Genomic DNA, 19,832 nt, shown 5'->3' on the forward strand with positions numbered 1-19,832 from the left:
CTGCGCCAAGCTGGATCTGTCGACACCTCCCCCTGCTGCGCCGCCACACCCATCTCAGCGCACCCCGGTCTGCCAAACTACCAAACTGAGCGCACCTCGGGTTGCACTGCTCGAAACTAGCTCTGCGCGGGGTTCGCCACCCTGCGCCACCCTGCGCTGCGCCGGGAAACTAGAGCCCAATATGTTAACGTACATTCAACGGCATCACCCAAATGTGTCAATTAGCACCCCTCCTAATGCAGAAGTCTTATTTTTTATTATCCTATTCATTTTGTATTTTTACATTTATCGTAACAGATGCCTCTCAGTTTTATAACCTACTGTGACTCATTGGCTTTTGGGAAAGTGTTTATTCAGTGTCAATAACGTATGTAATGCATTATTTCATTTTAATAATGAAGACAGCAGGCAAAACACCACCCCAGTCTCAAGCAAGAGGATTTTGTTTGTCTTTTAACACTGGCACTACTGTAAAATAAATGAAAAGAAACGAATCCCTATGCGTTTGAGTTTTTGTTCTGCTGTGCCAAACTCATACTGAATTGTGATTCCTAAACTGGGGCATAAATCAAACCATGACTTCTTGAATGCAATGTCTAAGTTATAAATAACTTAACATTACTTGGAACTCAGTGGGTAAAACCATGCATATATATTGCACAAGGGGGACTCACTGGACCTTATGGCGATGTGAATCAATCAGTCAGCATTAGACTGTCACTGCACACAATGGCCAACAGTTCAGGCAATTTGAGCTCGATTTGTAAATGTGGACATTATTTTTCACTCCTCGAGATCAAGGACAAAAATGGTGAGTTGTTGTGGTCTACTGTTAAAGAAATACCTGTGTGTTTATGTTTTTGTAAACAACATAATGAGAAATTACTGTCAAAAGTCTGAGACACAGCTATTTCATTTAACTCTGCCAAAGCAGTATTAAAAACTGGCTTGGGCTGCTTGATTTGAAGGCCTGTCAAGGCTACAATAAAAAGGCCTATTGAAACATATCAATCGTTTTATTGTTCCACAACTTACTTTACATTCATAGTGATAATGGGTAGAATAATGAATAAAACAGTTGTCTTGTCCCACACTGTGTTACAGCAACACTAAAATAATATAGCTACAAGTGCCTTAGTAAGAGAACTAAGGCAGATATTTAAAAGTACATTATTTCAACTACTTTTATATGCAGTAATTAGTAAAGTAATTTAATTATTTATGAGAAATGTAACTCCAATTACTTATCAAAAAGTTGCACAACACTGGTACCATTACACTCCTACCTTTAGCAGAATCTATGTTTTTTAAAATGCTATGGATTTGTGCAATTTGTTCCAAGTATTTTCTCAGAAGAAATCTCATCCGTAAGCAGGAAGTGACACCATAAATGAATGTGCACTCCAAACCAGACAGAGGTAGACTAATCGACCGTCTGTCTGCACCACAACAACCACTAAGAGAGGGGAAATTCACATGTTTTGAGTTCAGTTATTATGACTTCATTTCTTCCTGAAGCTTCTTTCAGATCTGGTCCAAAATGTCTAGCAAACTATCACAACTAGAGACTTGAACATGTAAATGTGTTACCTATACCTCAAGTGAGAAACATGTCTTGTTTCCAGTAAAAAATCATATTTCTTCCCTCCACCCATCCAGCCATCCATCCAGCCATCCATCCAGCCATCCATCCAGCCATCTACTGCATAAATTGCTGTCTAGGTTCACAAGGTTGGAGCCTTTCCCAGCACAAAATGGACCAGAGGCAGGGCACATCCAGGTTACCAGTTTCAAAGGGCTAACAAACAAAAAGCTAGACAGAAACCATTCACAATTCAGATTTTCCAGTCCAACTAACCTGCATCTCTTTGTTACAGCATGAGTCATTTCGACAAGTGCCTAAAATCATATTTCTTTACATTCAAGTGACAACGTCAGCTATAGTGGCCATAGTAATTATGACTGAGATTGTTTTAAAGTGCCAAAGTCCGTCGATAGAGGAAGGAGGATGGGCTGAATGATAAAGGTCATCCCCTAACCTTCACCAAGCATATAATACTGTTACCATGACAATGATGACAGTGAAGTAGTAGTTTTAACCCAAACCATTACCTTTCCCTAAAGTAGTTTTTGTGCCTTCATGTAACTAAACCTAAATTATTATATAAATTTTTCGACTGTTCTTGAAGGCATGGACAAGTGTATTTTGTCATTTCATTTGGGGGACTTGCTGCTTCGGATTGTGGTAAGGAAACTATCCAGAGGAAACCCACTTACACATGAGTGAACATACAAGCCAGTGTGCCTTATTTGGTTTCCTAGAAAAAAGTGAGTTTCCAATATAAACATGCGAAACCATGTTTTAAGATGTAATGTGACACAGTTCCTGGCATGGGGTTATTTCTTGCATGTCTTGCAGTCAACACTGAGTAAGAGTATAAACTGGCAGGGTGGACTTGTAGCTGGAAGTCTCATAACTGGCATATCACATACCATTATTAGAGCAGCCAAAACATCCTTCAGCAAGACACTGGACCCCTGGCTGCTAACACTGTTCAAAATCCTTCTGAATAATAACAGCTGAGACAACAAAGCTCTGCTTTGCTGCAAGGACATGATAAGATCAACAGTAAATGTTACAGCCTTTCAACCTGTAATTTTCTATTTAAGGGGAGTTCATGATCAAACAAACAATTAACAATTTAACACTTTGACGCTGAAGTCGAAATAATGATCATGAGAAGTCCACGAGACGTATAATTTCTGCTTTGCCTTAACTACTGAAAAACTTAGTAATATCAAACAGGAAGAGAAGGGAGAGAAGGAGAGCAACAATTGATTTTCAAAGAATAATAAAATGACACATCAAATGCATCTTCTCTTGTATAGGCCTACAGGATCTCACAAGGGTGCAGTCTCTTAGATTTCAACTTCATTCTTAAACGCAGCAGTGAAAGCAGAGATAATTTGTGAAGCTATTGTCCCAAATGTCTTTAGATAAATCAATAGCAGAGGAGCATATTTATTGTTCTCACAAGCAACTGATCATTCCTATTCTTCCTGCAGTGGAAATGGAGGATGGACTCTTCTAATATTGAACAGCGAAGTAATCTGAGGGGCAGCCACTGAAAAATACACACACACAGCAGAAATGATTATAGCAGTAAATATGGTGCACAGACCACACATACACAAACAGAAACACACCACGTGCACATGCTCGAGCACAAACGCACAGAAATCTGTATGTCGGTATCTAAGGGACAAAGAGACACACATGCACAAACACTGACCTTCAAACACACATGCTCGGCCCTGTGTCAAATAGCTGCTTTTATGTAATTGAGCAACTGCACCTTGAAATATTTGTGCACGTCCCTGCTGCAGAGAGAGACACTTTGAACATCTGTGGTGTGTGTTCCTGTGAAGCCAGTGAAAGCAGCAGCTAAATATTTAATGGGCCTGTCTGATGGTCATAATCGCTTTTAAGAACAATAGATGAAAACAAAGGGCGCCGGTGAAAAACTGCACCAGAGGTTAAAGCCACATCTCAGAGTGACAGAACAGGCTGATTAGAGGGAGGGGAGGACAGGAGGGGAGTGGAGGATGGAAAAAAAGAGAGGCACTCAAAAAATATACAACAGTTGACTATCAATGTTGAGCGGGACTGGAGTTTATATATGGGGTCCCATGACAGGCTGTGCACTTAAGAGCTATTTTTAGGTGACACAAAGAAAGACATACCTAGAGCCTGAACAGCAGTGGAATAATGCAACATTAACCCACGCGGCACGTGGCACAGGTTCTGCAGTGGTTAGCATTGTCGCCTCACACGAAGAGGGTTCCTGGTTTGAACGCAGAGTTTGCATGTTCTCCTGGTTAACTGGTGACTCTAAATTGCCCATAGGTGTGAATGTGAGTGTGAATGGTCTGTCTCTATGTGTCAGCCCTGGGATAGTCTGGCCGCCTGTCCAGGGTGTACCCTGCCTCTTGCCCAATGTCATCTGCGATAGACTCCAGCCCCCCATGACCACGATCTGTAATCACATATGCTGTTGATTACAGAAAATGAATGAATGAATGAATGTAGTGATGCATTGTAAATATTTCGACCATTTGTGTAATATAGTGACATGCATTTGACTCATATACTCTTCTTGTTTATGTATGAACGCCACTAATAGCAGATACTGTGTGCTAAAAAAAGGATACACAAATTACTTTGAATACTGTAAACCACGCTTTGCTCTTATCCACGGTATCTATCCATTAAGTTAGTATGTGACTGCCTTAGGATGACTGATATCACTAGTGTCCAAATTAAACTCAAGGCCATTTGGTTTCCAGCACTCAACATGCCAAAAAAAAAAAAGTGTCACACTTGCTCAAAGTGTTGTACAAACCTGGTTGTTCACAGTTTCATTGAAAACTAAAGTACATTTGCCATCTGTCTATTTCCTGTCAGTCCTGCCTTCTATCGCAGAGGGGAAGTGTGCCTGCAGTCATGGATGAGATTCACCTGCTCGTGACCACACTGAAAGGATGAAAACACACAGCGCTGAGGTAGGGAGGTATGTTTCTGGGGGTTATCGTAACAGATCTATGTGAAAATGTATTACTTTCATTTTCAGGGCTGGAGAGCATGAACATATGAGGACATACAGAGGTGTCAATCAAACAAAACTGCGCACTGCAGAGAGGAAGATGAGAGAGGAGAGAGCTTTCCAGAGCCAAGTGTATCTCTGTGATGTCAGATGAATGTTCGGATAGCTCGGTAATGGAGGAAGAGTTGGTCGACCTGCCAGAGCTGAGCAGTTAATGGTTGATTTTGCTGGTTTGCAGGCATTCACAAAGCCAGATGGCACTGGTATTACTGAGGCTTTGTGATGTCATTGATCAGTGGTAAGTTATCTATTAACCATTACGTTATTAATTATTTAACATTATGTATATAGACTTGTACATAATTGAAAATGTTTTGTTGAGCTTTCATTAATGTTAAACCAATACACGTCACTGCTCATATTTTGTAAGCGATAATTATTTTATTATCAGCTATGCAAAATACAATGTGCAAATTATTTAAATGCATGTTCATTGCAGACACAGATGATATCAGGACGCAATTAGGTGAAATCATTTGGAATTCTGCGTTTTCAAATGAGCAAATCGTACTTATATGCATTTAAACCTTAAAAATATTCTGTTATTATGACATATTATCATCATGATTTGTACCTTATTTTACCAGTAGTGAAAAAAAAGTTGCTTTGTGTGTAGCTGAATGTGTGAAAATGCTTTTAAAAATGTACAAATTATGATCACTATGATCTTGTTTTTTTGTTTTTTCTAATGTTCAACTAATGATTTATAAACAGTCATCAGAAAAATAACACTTGTTGTACAAAATGTAAATTATTCAGTATTTATAAATATCTTTGCTGTGTGGAAATGTGCCAGTCTTTTGATGAACTTTTTGTTTTCCAAGCTGAATCTATATTGTTCAGCTGAGATCTTCATTTCATAAATTACGAGACAAATGTATAAAACTTCTGAAGTCAGAGCCGAGGAGAGAACGGTGCGGGGGAGACGAGTCGGGAGAGGGGGAGACAACAGGGAGATGTAAATAACTAGACATGGAGGAAAGGGAGAAACAACAGAGGCAATCAGCAGGGAATGGAATGGTTTTGAGCTGAAGGCAGAGAGAAACACGAGCACAAAGGAAAGACAGGAGAGCTCAAAAGGCAAAGACAGAGACAGGGAGAGAGAGAGAGGAATGACGGACAAGGAACAGGAGGGGGGAAAAAATTAACTCAATTGACATGAAACAAGAGCAGCCAGACAGATAACCAGAGAGCTTTTTTTCCCTCGTGTCAATTAAAACAGCACTTTACAAAGGTATACAGGAGGAGGAGGAAAAGGCAGAGGATGTAGTTGAGCTGAGGTGGCGGAGAGGTCGACATTTCAGCTCACCCTGTCCTTTTGCTGTCCATCTTTCTGAGTGTTTTAGAGCTCCCAGCCTGGCCACTGGTGCTGCACTGAACTGCCTTGTCTTTTCAAACACTGAAGACTGAATGCGGTGACCTAGCCTCCCCCGCTAACCCTAACTCACTGACCGTAAATGTAGAAGGGGAGGGGGACGGATGACATGGGAAGAAAACATGCCTTCCATCTCTGGGAAGATGAATCAAACTGATGAACGGGACAGCTTTGAAAAATCGGCAGTCCTATTTGGGGTTTGTCAAAGGTCTGACTGATTTATTTGGCACGAAGTGATGGACGGAAGGGTTCTCCATTTCCATGTTTCCATTCCAGACAAGCAGGGCAAGCTTGGGGCGATTGGAAGGAGATTCTGTGTGCATTTCTTGCCTCTCTGACTCCAGGGCTCAGAGTTGTAAAAAAGCAAGGGGTGGATGGGGAAAGAAAAGGACAGAGTGGGAGGTAAAAGAGGTCAGAAGAGAGATGGAGGAAGGAAAAGTGAGAGGGACAGGGGCAAAAAGTGGGAGAAAGCAGGGAGCAGATGGAGAATAAGAAGCAGATAGGTTCACCTCTCATTAGCTCGCCTGCCACACACTATGCCACAAAGCAATGCACCTCCCAAGGACATGAATTAAACAGAGAGCCAACTTCCTCAGAGGAAAGCAGCCCTGCCAGCACTTAGCCAGGCCTCATAAACAACCAGCCCGCATTTGTCACTTCCTCTTCACCCAACAAAGCGACAGCAGAAATAAATTACCTTAAACAGACCTCGCTCCTCCTCTCCCTCAGCATCCTATTCTCGCCTCAGCAGCTGGTTTAAGGTAACGGCGCAAACTGATGGACAGCAAAAAGGTAAAAGTCAGGCAGCAGACAGCGGCCTTCAGTTCGCTGTCCCAACGGCAGCCAATAAAAGTCCTCCTCCAGGTATTTATCCTGCTTCATTTAGAAAGGTATTATTGGAGGACTTTTAAAGAGCACAACAGTGGGATTAGCTGATTTTCCTACATCAACAAATAAGCAAGCCACCGTATCAAAAAACAACTCACCGTAAAATGATCAAGACATGTAAGAGCAAAGAAGAAAGCTACAAGGGAAAACAAATGGAGTGAGGCATAAAGAGAATACTTTGGCAGGGTGCTGTACTTCTTGGCAAGATGTTTTCAAGCTGCAACCAAAATCAGAAATGAAAAACTAGCAAAGAAAAAAAGTCAGCTGGAGTGAAGCAACATCCTGCATTACTGAGAGTTCAACGGTACAATGAAAATAGCCCTGCTGTGTTTAAAAAAAAGTGTCATGTAGGATCTTTCTAGTTGTTGAACAGAACAACTAAACAAATATTTTCTCGCAGCAAAATGTTCTCACCCTTCCAGGAACTGGAGTGTTCCTTGTAATGACAGCTAAAGAGGAAAGAAATTGGTTTTTACAAACACTTTCTCTTGGGATTAGAGTCAGAGTTCAGACAGAGAGTCGTTGGAGAAGGAAGGGAATGCCAACACGTTCTTATCCCAAGTTGTCACGTATCGCCGCTTTGACAAAGCGGAGTTACTTCCAAGTCCTACATCTGTGAAAGGCACCTAATGAAAGGTAAAGGTCTGACTTGAGTCAGGGCTTACAAAAGGAGATACATCTGAGTAATACACAAGTATGCTTACCTCCCACCCTCAATCCTTTACTTCCTCCAAACCCCTGAGCTCCAAAGTATGACCTGAAGTTGCCCCAAAATCTCTCGATCAGCCCCGCTGCTCCTCCTCCTCCTTCTCTTTGTCATTATGTATCTACTTCTTCACAACTGTAATAGACTCTACTTTTTTCGCCCCATATCACTGGAACCTCCCTCTAAAAAAGCAAGAAAAAAAGGAACAAGAAAAGAGGCAGGCAACTCAAATTCCTAACATGCCAGTAATGCCACAGTTTGGAGAGCCACATCCACACATCTATCATCAATCATCCAGCACAGTGCTGGACAGGAATCGCAAAGCACAGTGCACCTGGATGCATCAGCCAGAGGGGCCACCCATACGCTGATTTGTTTATGGAACCTTTCACTAAGCACTGGCACCTTAGTTAATGAACTGTCTCGCTGGTGTGAAACAACACTCCCCTTCGACCCAAAAATTACAGAACTAGGAAGGTTTTTCTTCCCCTCTTCCAGCCCCCTCTCTGAATCTCCATTGCACTCGTGGTGAGCAACCCGTTAGCGTTAGCAGCTTGGCTGGCGTCCTGCCGTTAAAGGCTGCTATTGAGCAAGCCTCTGGAGAGAACACAGGTTTGTTAATCAAGCGAAGGCGAAACAATTACTAGAATCCGATAATCAATGGCTGTGGACAAACAATAAATCCTTGGTGGCTGCTTCAGAGAACGACAAGTGGTGGGAAATGGGGCCCTACTAATTAAACAGAAACCTGCTGGTATGCTATCGCTAGCTAATAGCTATGCCGCTGCACCGTTTAGCCCATCTGATTAGGCCGTTTGACACAGCCATTGTAATGGCCATTACCGGGTCCTTTTTCCTTTTTCTTACTGCATGCTTTGCTGAATTGCTGCCACACTCACAGCTCCATTCCTTTGAGGTTTCTTCTCCTTTTGTTAGCAGTGAGAAATTAATGTGGGTGTCTAACTGCCAGAAAGTTTGTGTTGTAATATATGATTATGACTCTAAATATCATTAAAAATGAAATCTCTGCAGTATTATTGTCAGGTAGATAAAAGAAAAATGCAGAGGAGGCTTTTAAAATGACTAGCACTGCATACAGAACTAATGCAAAGAGGTGCTTGTACAATGGAGGCAGAAAATCTCAAGACCAAATTGTGGAAATTTGACTAAAAAGACCTTTTATGTTTCAGCACAAGCTTCAGAGAGGTCACAAGAGTTAGAGCCCTTGTGAATAAAGGTATAGGCTACCCTCTCAAAATATGCCGGATGTAATCACTCAACCGCACAGATGAAAATTTCAATTCCAGTTGTCTTCTTCCGGATCAGAAATCCTGATTCGGGAGGACGCCATGGGTGGAAAGCCTAATAGGGTGCTGGGAATCACAGCAATAGGAGGAGAGCTTGATGGTGAACGCCGGGGGGAATCAGGTAAGACAAATCTGCCTGGATTTATGAGAGCTGAGTGTGAGCTGCTAATAGCAGACTAAAGACCAGGCAAACAGAGGGGGGGTTATGATATGTAGCTGTGAGCGGACGGTTTCAGTGTGCTGCAAAACATTCAGCCCTCAAACTATGAAAAGTGAAAAGTATGAAATAGCATGCAATCATCGTTTTCTTGTGACATCTTGAAAAAGGTGGAGTGACTTGCTTTGTATGTAGGACCGACTGTAGTCTACTCGAAGATTTTCTTTGGTTTTGTCCAACAAAACATAACACTGAACACAACTGTATTTTTTGTAGGTTTCCTTTGTGTTAAGTGCGGCATTAAAGGTGAGTGTAGCAGGAATAATGATCGACTGCCCAGGCTGTCAAGCTGACGTGTCTCCACTTAGCACAATAGCGACCATAATGCTGGGTTGCTCTGTCGTGATCAATAGCTGTTCATGACTTGCTTTAAAAAGGTCCCATTCTCCACCCTCTTCCTATACATCTATTTCTGCCTCATTTCCAGTCATCTCTTCCTCTTTGTCTCATCTATAATTCTACTTCGTTTCCTCTCATGCTTCCAGACCTCTTCTAGCTAATCTCTCCTACCCTACCTCCCTTTACTTTCTTCTTTTCCTTCCTCTACGCCTCAGATCTCACATCGTATCTCTGTCTTCTTACTGTATTTTCTCATTTCTCCAACTGAATTTCTCAAGTTCTCTTTCATCTGCACATTCAGTTTATTCTCTGCCTTCCCCCCATTCCTCTCTCATCTTTATTTCCTTATTCTTTTATCTCTCCATGACCCGTAAATCCACCCCTCTGATCTGCTCTGTTTCAACTCTCGCTTCGTAAACTTGTTTGGCATAACCTTCTATTCTCATTCTTTCATGCATAGCTATGTGCAGTATGTGTTTCCTTTCTTTCTCGTCACCTCCCTGTCGACCTTTCTGTCCCTTCCTCTTGTCCTGTCACCTCTCCCACTATCTTCTCAACTACCTCTCCTTGCATCCCTCGGTGTTATTTACCAGCCCTCCACCTCACCCTTCCTTCCTCTGACCCTCCTCACATCTCTCTCCAACCAGTCCTCCCCTTCCATCTGCCATTTCTCCTTCTCCACCCTCTGTGTCTCCCTTGCTCCCCTGCAGTCCGCAGTTCACAGGTTTCCCAGGGCACATTGTTGCATCCCAACGGAAGCTTGCACAGCATTCTGCCATAAATAATTGAAGAGGCCCCACATGGCCAGGCACGCTCAGTCTAAATGGATTATTCTGGGAGAGATCAATGCCGGCCTGTGAGGGTTTTATTAGGACCTGCAGATGAAACGTACAAGGCCACCGCCAATGCTCTCCTCTCTCTGTCTTAATTCTGCCCTGCTCTAGCGTGACATTCCACACACCTCCTCTTTCCCTCCGCCTGCTCTATCCACCCACTCCCGGCGATGACCCAGTCACACCACAAGAGGACCATGGCCGGCGCCTTATGGTACGGTTCTGAATTAAACATAAATGACTATCCAAGACATGGTATGAATCATTCATTCTTTATGATGCCTTTGACTATGATGCAGCCTAGTAGTAAACGGGCGAGACAGCGTTTTGTTATTCCTGCCGTTGTCCAGATGAATCATCCTCACAGACCCCCACCATCAGCAGCACCCGCTCACCAGTATGGCGGGAAACATCCGGAGATACCCACCGGAGTTGTCATGGGCAAGAAAAGGGAGGGGGGAGGTGAAATGCTACCGTGACCTTCAAGAGTTACGACCCTTGGGGGCAGGCGGTGGCTGTGGTGGTGAATAACCCTCTGTAAGCTTCTCTCCCCAAGGAGATTTACATCTGTCTCATCCACTGAGAGGTTTCGTAATTGTCTGCTTTCCTGAAAACATCCTGCCAAGCTGGCAACCAGGGACGGCTTGTTAGTTATTCAGATCTACTGGGTCCTCATGGTAAATAAAAAGATGGAAAATGGTACTATTGCCAAACATGGTGCACGTCCACTAAAATTCTGCCTCATGAGCAACCTGTATCCCAATAATTTAACCCTAACACATAATTTGCCCATCTACAGCAGCAACTTTTATATTCATGTGTGCTCCAAAGCATGCACCAACACAAAGTTACACTAAAGCTCACTGTTATTGCTGAGAATGTGACTTTTCTGGAATATTCGTCTTTGGCACCAAAGTGCTGCAGCAATGCGTACAGCTGTAATATAAAAGCCTCCATTCATACACATATTTGGCTCTCTGCAATCTTTGGATGCACAATAACAGCTCAAGGCCTGCAGACACTGAAGAATACCTTCAGTCACTTCAGTTTTATAAGTTATATTTTTGTAGAACAAAGAGTTAACGGTAAGGTAACGTTAGCTTGGGTAACCGTTATTAACGTCAACATTCAGTCATTGCCAGAGTCATAAGTCGTTCAAAACTATACACATATGCATAATACGCATTTCATAAGAGAAAGTGTGACTTACATTTTCCGTGGATATCATTATATCCGATGTCCACCGCGAATAAACGTCCATAAATCAACTTAGAATCCACAGAAAAAAGACGCTCCTTACTACACCAGAATTCGGATAGTAATCATAGTTTTTAAGTTTTATTCAGAATTAGAGTAAACCAGCAATACTTAACTGCACTTCTATGTGTATACCTGCAAACCGGAACATCATATAAGTAATTCGGCATACTTTTAAAGATGCAAATTTGCCAAAAAAAAATGTGAACAAATATAAGTTTAAAAGAAGGCGGCTAAAGTTGCGTAGCTAATTAGCCTACTCTCGTTCCGTTTCTATGGCAACAAAATGTACTTCCTGTGTATACCTCCCAAAGCATTATGGTTAAAGCTCCACAACCACTGACGATCCCACAAATTTAAGTAACAATTTTATTAATAAATAAATAGAAATTTAATTGGAATGACAAATGCCATTTATATTAACTTTATATATATTTTTTATTTATTTATTTATTTTATTCAGGCACTTAGTCATACTTTGAAAACCCTTGATCATTGAACATTAAAACGTTTAAAACATAAAAAAAAACACAAGTTACACATATGTAAAGAATCAGTTAACAATTCTGCAGTAACATCAAGTGAAATAATCCTTTTTTCCCTACTGAGAGACAACTGGTTTTCCATATGAATGGAAAATGTATTGTATAAAAATACAGTTTTAAAATATGGGCCATATTGCACAGATTGTTTGCCCCACAGTTGACCCCTTCCACTGATAAGTCCCCTCTGATTGTGTATCTTACACTACATCTGGACACATTATTTGTTGGCATATTCTCCGGTTGTCTAAACACACACATTACCACGACAATTATCCTTGGGTAAAAAGCCTTTGAGCACTTAACATGCTGCTTTAACCTGAACTAAGACTCACTCGGTGATTATGATGTATTCCTCTCACCAGTAAAATTGAACCCTGACAAGGTTAGATTTTTTTCTTTCAAAACACACACTTTTGTGATTACTGTGAAAACAACATAATCAAAATTTCCAAGCAGGAAATAAAGGATGCCACTTTAACCCTTTCACGTCATCGTGTTTGGATTGTGGCTGGCAGATAGGAATTGACATCGCTTTATGGAATGGTGTTTTGAAATGAAGCTTAACGTATTTGACAGGGAGAGAGGGGGCCCCGAGGCTTTACACCCCCCATCCTTCACAAGTGGCTGGTCCTTCTCTCCATCCTGGAAATGGAGTAGTAATCTTGCACTTCTCCACGATCGCCCATCTCCTGCCTTCCTGACATCTTGGCGTGTACCAGGAAATTTTGTACACATCAAAGCCATTAAAGTGTCAAGCTCAACAGTGGGCTTAAACCAGGTCAGAATGTTCATGGAAAACTTGTGAATAGTGCATTTTCTGCCCTCATTCTGGCAGTCAAGACTTCCTCTAAAGAGCTTACATCTTTACCATTTGAAATGACAAACCAGTGTTCAAAAGACGCAAGGAGGACATTTTCTTTCTCTGCTGTTAGAATATTCCAGCACTCATTTGCATATGGATTTGAGGACCATATGCTTCCTGACAAGATTTACTGTACAATATGGCACTGTTGGACAGAAGGCTGAGAACAAAAATGCTCTGTCACATTATACAACCCCTGCTTTGCTTTTCTTTAATGATTAACTCAATCTAAATTACCTCTGTAGTGCCAACTGCTAGACTTCTGATTATAGATGTCAATCTTCCACTGGTTTTACAGTGCTTAGCCTGACCACTGACGCACGAAAAACAAATAACTTTGGTGGGTTTGCATGTGGCTCAAGAGGTGGGGGTGAGGATGCGATAAGATGGGATACTCTGACATTGACATTTTGCTACTTAGAATTTCAAATTCTGCCACAGGCGGGGGAAAAACATGAGAGGGAAAAAAAAATAGCCCGCTGTTTATCTGGAGGTGACAACTAACAAGCACTATCCTGGTAATTAGACTGCCGCAGTGCACATGGGCGAAACTCTCCATAAAGTGTGCTTATGATTAAATATTTTCTCCTCTCTCTCTTTTCTGTCTCCTCTCGCTTTACATGTTTGGGTTCTCTTAAACAGCTCTGCCAGCCATCCACGTCTGTTTCCATTTTTTACTGCATTAATAATATGGCCACACACTTAAGGTTGGTGGCCTGTAATGAGACTGCCGAATGTGACTTATAGCTCATCTTGGAGATGCAATAAAAGTATATGTGCATGTGTAAGCAGGTGCGTGTCTGTCGCCGTGTGCATTCGACATGTGCATTGAGCCTCTCTCCCATGTCTGAGTCTTTGCTGCCCAGCTGGTGACAGGCGAGCATGATTGAAGTGCATTTCTGTGGGAGAAAACAACGGATGCTTGGGCATGCCATCCAATCACCCATCTCATACATACAGAGCGGCTGGTTGATTGATGTCAAGTTAAGAAGTGTACGCAGTAAAAAGCTAACCTGCCTCGTCTCCATTACCAAGAGCCACCTCGCTGAAAGGTGACCTGTGACGCTGTGCACTCTAAAAATTAAATAGGCCTCAAAATGAGAGGTGTGCAGATTCTCTGCGACCTACTGACAGTGCCGTGTGATATATATGACAACTAAAGAAAGGGAAAAGAGAGGAGTTAGGCCCAACAACAAAGGAACACTTGGCTGGACCCAAATCTAGGATTTCACTTTGTACCTCAGAGCCACTTCTCAACAAGGTATCTTCCAAGGGTTTCTTTGATGAGCCCTTTCATCAAAGCTTGAGCCATCCTGTAGTTCATTAAATGCTATTTCATGGTTGTTCTTTATTAAATCCTTTATTTTAACTAGTAAAGCCCCTTGACGTCCTCACTGGCTCTGAGATCTGAGAAGAACCTACAATGAGCCGCTACTTTTTAGAGTGTGTGGCCTCTATGCATGTCCAACATGGGTATTTGATTGCTCCATGAGCAAACGTCGGGTGAGGAGACGCTTCATAAAACGTGTCCAGCCCATTAAGTCTGAGGGAAGGACTGCAGTAATAGCTGTCCTTCCACAGGCCTGTCGGTTAAGACGGCAGAGAGTGAGTGACTCCCTCCTGTCGTAGTGATCATTGGGTGGCACCACATCTTAATACCAGGAGGAGGACTTGGAGCATACAGACACATCCGCTCTCAAGTGGGAACCAGAATTATAATTTCAGATGAAATATTAACGTCTTACAAATAGTAGCCTAAAATCCCACGGGTGCTGTCGTGCATAAAAAGATGTGACATCACAAAAGACAAGCAGAGAGTGAATGCAAATCTGTGTGTGTGTGTGTCTTTGTGTTAAGCTGCATACACCAACTCATGCATTACATCATTTGTTTCATCACTATGGTTGAGCTCCACATATTTTAATGTCCTCCTTGCATGATGCCCAACTTTCTACTGTTATTTAAAAAAAATGTGCATGAAATATGGAAAAGGCAAAGCTCAAGAAGCATATGATTGGTTGCCAGAATAAATCTGTGGTGGCATAAGTCTGAATATAATTCAGGAAGGACTGTGGACTATTTCCAGAGAGGTTGGGTGCGAGCGAGGGGTATGTGCTCCCTCTCATACAAATCCAGTGGTGAATGTTACCTGCTTTGCTCTGATGCTCCTGGGCATTCTGCTGTGTGTGTGTGTGTGTGTACGTGTGTTTGTGTGCTGAGGAGTGGGGAGTGAGGGAGGGGGGGGGGGGGGGGGGGTCACTCCAAATTTCTCATGTGACGGAGCATAACAGGGAATTGTAATACACAGCAACATCATAAATTTGATTACATTACATTGCACTGCAAGCCTGTAAGCCATTTCCAGGCACCATAAAAAAGCTATAACTAAGTTACCACGGGTACAAAGAAAAATGAATAAAGCCATTTTCTTTTAACAACCCGGGCGCTGGCGAGATATTGTTCTCTCCTCTGGCTTTTATGAGCTTTGCAGACGCGCGATGCGCTCGTTGCGATCGAAACAGGAGACGGCACAAGATGGAAAATGCACAACTTCGAGAAAAAAAACCGACTGGATTGTTGTGTGGCAAACGTTTCAACACGTACCTCCAGATAAACATGTATCCATCAGAACTAATGCTTTGATATAATGAAGCCGAATTATGTGTCTGCACTGGTTTGAAGGGGATAAAGGACACACATGGGCATCTTTTAAATCTTTGGCATATCATCATTGTGGCAGATCCGTGCGTAATTTCGAAGAACCATCATTAAGGGGGTAAAAATAAAGACAGGAAAATAAAATAACCAATTTGAAAGTTTGGAACTGAGAAATTCTTGTGATAACTGTCACATTTCACATTGGATATTAAACAACATGAAAGATTTGGCAAAAAAATACGCGCAGACAACAGGGTCTTAATTCAAGTCGGAGTGTCCAGCATTCAACAAGGGCATCACCAGCACTTCGGAAAAGTCCGTGTCATTGCCGTGTTGACTCCACCTCGGTGGGGCTGTGGAAAGCTCGAGTTGCGCACCTCGAAATAAACCCAACTCCTTTACACGCCATCGACAACGTGATGCGCAAAGGCAAATCCCGTCCAGGGGTGTAAACCACCACTACAGTAGTCTCAAAAGTCCAACATGTATACCTTAGGCTTTGACATCACATCAAACAACCGGTCCTAAGCAACACACACACACACACACACACACACACACACACACACACGTAGATGTAGAGAGGGAGGGACCGCGAGGGAAGAAGAGAGGGAGAGAGTGATATATCGAAAATTGCATTTCCGATTGATGCCTGCAAGAACTGAATGTCTCATGATCTGCTGGCATGTTCATCATCACTGGATTCTAATGCAAAGCTTCTCACGGTTGACTTGGCTAATGAAGTACACCCCTGTGGAGATGCACTTGTTAGATGGAGCACCCCCACCTACCCCCCCGCACACACACACACACACACACACACACACACCTCCGCCCGACAAAAAAAAGATGATTCAGAAATATGCGTTATGCTCCACAGCTATAACACATCGCATACAAGTGTAAGAGAAATTCTTGAGAATCTTCTTCCCCCTCTCTGCTACAAAACCCACCCAGCTTTCTTTTATTTGGCAGATTAAAATTGTAACTCTCAGTGGGGGAATGAAAGGGGAGCCGTGCCTGTTCCGACCGTCGTTCACAATGATGGATATCCTTCGTACTCAAGCAGCAGATATGCTCAGCTCACCAGCAGCAGCACCAGCAGCAGCTTTGCGGTGGCAGAATCGGGTCTCCCGCTGAGTCCGGGACTATCGAGCATCCCTCTCCATCGCAAAGCTCCGTAGCAGCCCTCTTTGCAGTATTCTGAAATGATGCCTCTCTTTGGGCACTTGCCTGCGTCTTTGTGCGGGTGTTAAAACGGCAGAATAACGCACAGCTCGCGCGCTCCGACACCAAATGCCCACATGCTTAATTTTGGCTCAAGCGTTTAGGAAATGACAAAGCCGTGATTGCAATTCCCAGCTCTTCTACATAAAATACCCGGCATTCAAAAGTAGCTGGACAGAGTTAGAGGAGGGGGTAAAAAGGAGACGGGGAAGTGCGCCTACCTTTTTGTCAGCCTCGGAGTTCCTCTTTCTTTCTTCTCAGCTTATAAACCCTCACATCTTCATGATTAAAACAAGCAATAATCCCCGGGTGTGTGTTAAATGTGTGCGTCCCTGCGGCAGGTTCCAGTGAGGAGCGGTTCACGGGTTCCTCTGCCGGGTTAAATAATGTTTTTAATATCCACCCCAAGAGCGCAGGTTGCTCAGGACGCGTCTGGGTACGGCAGGAGGAGTCGCTCCCTCAGCAGCAGCCGCCGTGCGCACTTGGAGAAACCAGAGCTCTGTCCGCGCAGGGAAGCTGAGGGAATGATGTCATGCGTCCGGCCCTCCCTCTCCAGCCACCCCTCAACTCACGGCTCTCTCCATCTTCTCTCCCCCCTCATTTCATCGTCCCCCTCTTTCTTTATGACACGTTGTTTTAACATTTGCACTAAAAAAGACGCATAAAAATACATTTAATCTGGCAATGAGTGCTTAAATCTTGATCTGGGGGGATATTATTTCAACTCAGTGGGATGCAAGAGCCTTATTTATTGTTTCTAAAATTAAAATGAGATACACATCATCACAACAATATGCCATTTCTTTTTAAGGCATTAAAACACGTTTTCCATGCGTTTAAATGAGGTTTGAAGCTGGAACACAAGGCTGTGCAACTTGCTTTCGAGGATGTGTTTTTGCAGTGCTCCACTTGACGTGATGAAGTCATGCCGTCCCCCCACGCCTCACTGAAGGCGTCGTCCAGTAGCATCGGCAGCCTGCCTTTACCCGGGATAAGAGGGGAGGTAAGGTAGCATGAAACAGACCAATGCGCGCCGCGCACTGAGTCGAGGCAGCCTCCCCCTCCCCGGTGCAGCCGGTGCATCTTAAAGATAAAGCATCATATCTCCTTATCAGAGTTATAGGTGAGGTTCATTGTGCATATCATGTACTACACTGCAAATAATTAGCAACTCGTTTGGTTCTGTTTGGAGTGGGAATGATTTGGGAAACGCAGTGGGACTATAGGTTAATCTGTTGCAGTTTTGTCATGATGATTTTACTTTAAGAAAATACTGGAAAACTGGTATTACAAGTGAAAACCAGTTATCTTCGTGCTGTTTATTTAGCTGCTTGGAAAAAAAATCTTTATGTAAAATCACTAAAGATCTACGTTTTAATGGAGTAGTTCAGAGTCTATCTTTAACTGGCATATTTAAAGTAACTTCAAATGCATTTAAATTCTTCACAACGGATGAGCAAGCTAGAAGGTATTTTCTGCTGGCTGCTCGCTGAAAGAAACTGAAAGAAAAAGACTGCAAGGGCGTTTAATCAATCAACTTCAGCTGCAGGTTTTACTTAATCAAATCTTTAAAGTGGCAGGGCTGCTTTCCTCTATATATTGGTGCACAGATGCTCTCACACGCTCACAAGTTGAAAGGTAGCCCACTGCTGGAGCTTGGCCATTCATGCTTCACCTTAATAACTTGTTCCGTAAGGTGGGTGTGTAGGTGGGTGGGTGGAGGGGGTCACTTCTCCTCTAGTGGCAACAAATTGTGTGTTGGTGCGGGGCACTGGGAAACACAGGTTCTGTGCTCATTACTGTCATCTATCAGACCGTCCTTCCATCCATGCGGTTTACTGATTTATATTCCCACTTATCTGTATTCATGTTATGAGGTGGTGGGGGGGTATAAACAGAAGACAGATAAATAGGACAGGTCAACGACTTGTCACTACATCACAGGGACAACAAACAAACACATTCACAGACAAATTCACACCTGTGGGCCCCGGCGAGTCGTCAAGTCAGTGGATCCACAATGTTTTACAACAGCACCCGTGGAGCTGCTGACGAACCAAGCCACTGCGTGACCCCGTGACCGTTTTTCTCAACGTTTCCAAAACATGACAGGTGTAAACAAGATGTGAGGTATACACGTCGTCCTTCAGAATTCAGCTGTTTAATGTGTGGCGTCTCATATTTACATGAGCACAGCAAACTAATATTACAAGCAGTGTTCATTAAGATAAAACAAACCATTATTGAATTCAAAAGTGTATTTGACATGCTTAAATGGTTATAAAGTATTACACGAGGCCACCAGTGATAACAGTAATGGATGGACTCATCTTATGGTGGTTTAATAAAACCCGAGCACATTAAATTTGCTATTGTCGACCTTAATCACAACATGAGGCACATTCACTCCCGTTGCCGGTTGAGCCAGATACAAATACAAATCATGCTGTGTGATGAGTGCATTTTACCTTTCACGCAGCCACTTGTTCCTATTATGTCTGTCTATTCAGAACACAGACGCTGTCATTGAACTGACACGAGCTGAAATTTTGCCAATGATGAAAAGCCTGATTTCTGGAGGATGGGCTAAAACATGACAAAATATGTGCACGGTCCTTTAAAGATGGCAGACCTCAATCGATTCATGTGACACGGGCTGGTGGGAACAAAGAGACAGGGATGCATAAATTGAAAAGCAGCCCACAAGAGCCAACAATTTCATCATTTGTGGCCCCAGCAGGGATCGGACTTCTAACCTTGAAAGTGTTGAAGACATTCTCTACCCACTGAGCAAGACAGGACCATGTGTGACCTTTAAGCCCAACTAAAGCATTTAAGTCCCCTGAACTGATAATTTGATTGTCCTTTGCCTGTCTTTGCCTTTACTTTAGATAATTGGACATTCCCTTGATAATGTGTACTCACATAAGGGGGCGTCGAGGGTTGTGAGCAAA

General features: G+C 42.9%; 1 protein-coding gene across 1 annotated transcript in view; it reads right to left on the reverse strand.

The window, feature by feature from the left end:
- Positions 1-17,352, reverse strand: part of ptprsa (protein tyrosine phosphatase receptor type Sa) — a 260,511-nt gene extending 243,159 nt beyond the window's left edge. Inside the window, exon 1 of the mRNA XM_050053955.1 lies at positions 17,100-17,352. The gene's annotated coding sequence lies outside the window, so the exon portion shown is untranslated. The remainder of the gene's footprint in view (positions 1-17,099) is intronic.
- Between the last annotated feature and the right edge of the window lie 2,480 nt (positions 17,353-19,832).

This window comes from Epinephelus moara, chromosome 10 (genome assembly GCF_006386435.1).
Source record: "Epinephelus moara isolate mb chromosome 10, YSFRI_EMoa_1.0, whole genome shotgun sequence".
Taxonomy (NCBI): Eukaryota; Metazoa; Chordata; class Actinopteri; order Perciformes; family Serranidae; genus Epinephelus; species Epinephelus moara.